Source organism: Phalacrocorax aristotelis, chromosome 12, assembly GCF_949628215.1.
Source record: "Phalacrocorax aristotelis chromosome 12, bGulAri2.1, whole genome shotgun sequence".
In the NCBI taxonomy this organism is placed as follows: domain Eukaryota; kingdom Metazoa; phylum Chordata; class Aves; order Suliformes; family Phalacrocoracidae; genus Phalacrocorax; species Phalacrocorax aristotelis.
This window is the reverse complement of record NC_134287.1, coordinates 14,021,795-14,023,323: the sequence shown is the minus strand read 5'-3', so window position 1 is coordinate 14,023,323 and position 1,529 is coordinate 14,021,795.

Genomic DNA, 1,529 nt, shown 5'->3' with positions numbered 1-1,529 from the left:
GAGGAGGAGGAGGAGGAGCCGGGGCTGCCCTCGCCCGCCCCGGGACGGCCCCGCAGCCCCCACCGCACGGCCAGCTCCGGCGAGAGCTTGCTGTCAGCACCGCTGCTGGCCCGCACGGTCCCTAACCGCCCAGTCAGAGGTTTAAGATATTTCCAAATAAAAAAAAAAGGGGGGGGGGGTGGTGGTGAAGCGGTTTAAGCTGCACTTTACCTTTTCTCTGCCAGACTCTAGTGTGTAGCACTCGCACACCTGATGGCTTTATGAGCAGCCTCCTTCACGCTTGGATTTATATTGTGTTCAGCTGTGACATCTCCTCATCCATCCCATCCTCCCACTTACAACTCAGATTTGGGAAGAAAAAAACCACCAAACCCAAGAACACCCTCATGGCTCTAGGTTCCATTTCAGAGTCACACTGCTGTATCTGCTCCTCTGACAGACTAAGCACAGCTGGAATTGCCAGCACCCCTGGAGCACAGGGAGCGGGCCCGGCAGCACCCCAGAGCAGAAGCAGAACCAGAACCATGGACTGCAAGGTTACTCTGCACCACCAACAGCCATGAAGTAGCTTCTTTGAGGAATCAGCTTCTTTGGAGAACATTTTCCCTAGTACTTGTTTTTCCACAGAAAACTATTCTCCACCTGTGACTAGGAGTTCCATATTCATACCTATTATACCCAGTGAAAATATTCAGGGGCCCCATTTTAAGAATTAGGGTTTTTTTTGGGGGGGTTGCGTGTTGGTGTTTTTTTGTTTCGGTTTGTTTTTTTGGGTTGGGTTTTTTTTTACAACTGAAGATGGGCAACTGTAGGAGCAAAAAGAACTCTACAGGTTAATATTCTTTGAAAAGTGTTAACTTCATATGTTTTGGAGATAGAAAATGTAGCTATTTATAAGAATGAACTGAAATCTAAGTACGTAGTAAGATCGTTCCCTAAGAGAACTAAAGTAGCAGATTCCCTTCCTAGATCAGCTTTCCTTAGTCTGGTTTTCACTTCTTTCTTCCAGCAGGACATGCGGTGCCCACCATACTTGTCCTGCAAACAGTCCTTATCCCTGGAAGCTGAGCAATGCAAGAACTCCGTAGCAAGAATAAAGGCACAAGATGAGCTGCACCATGGGCAGTGAGCAGCTGGGCCTTGCTCGGTGTTTAGCTGGTTTCTTTTCTGCAGAGGTCTGCCTTGGAGTGAAAGGACAGGTCATCGGGCTAGATTCCACCCCACCACCCACCCACCACCTAAAAGCAGCTCCCACAATAAAAGCCAAGGAAGAAAGCAGCAGCAGAGCAATTAACTTTAAATGCACTGGCACTACAGGATGGTCCAGCTTTGGAGAGAACCCTTCTGTCTTACCTGATAGGGTTACCACAACATAGCTATTAAAACCCTGTATTTCTAAAACACTGAGAGGATCACTATTACTGCACTTTCATCCCTTCCCTGCCAGGTAAGAGATGAGGGTACTAACTAATCTAAGTCAAGCCCTAGCTGTTGTCTTGAATTCCTTTTTAGAAGGTGGCAGTAACCTG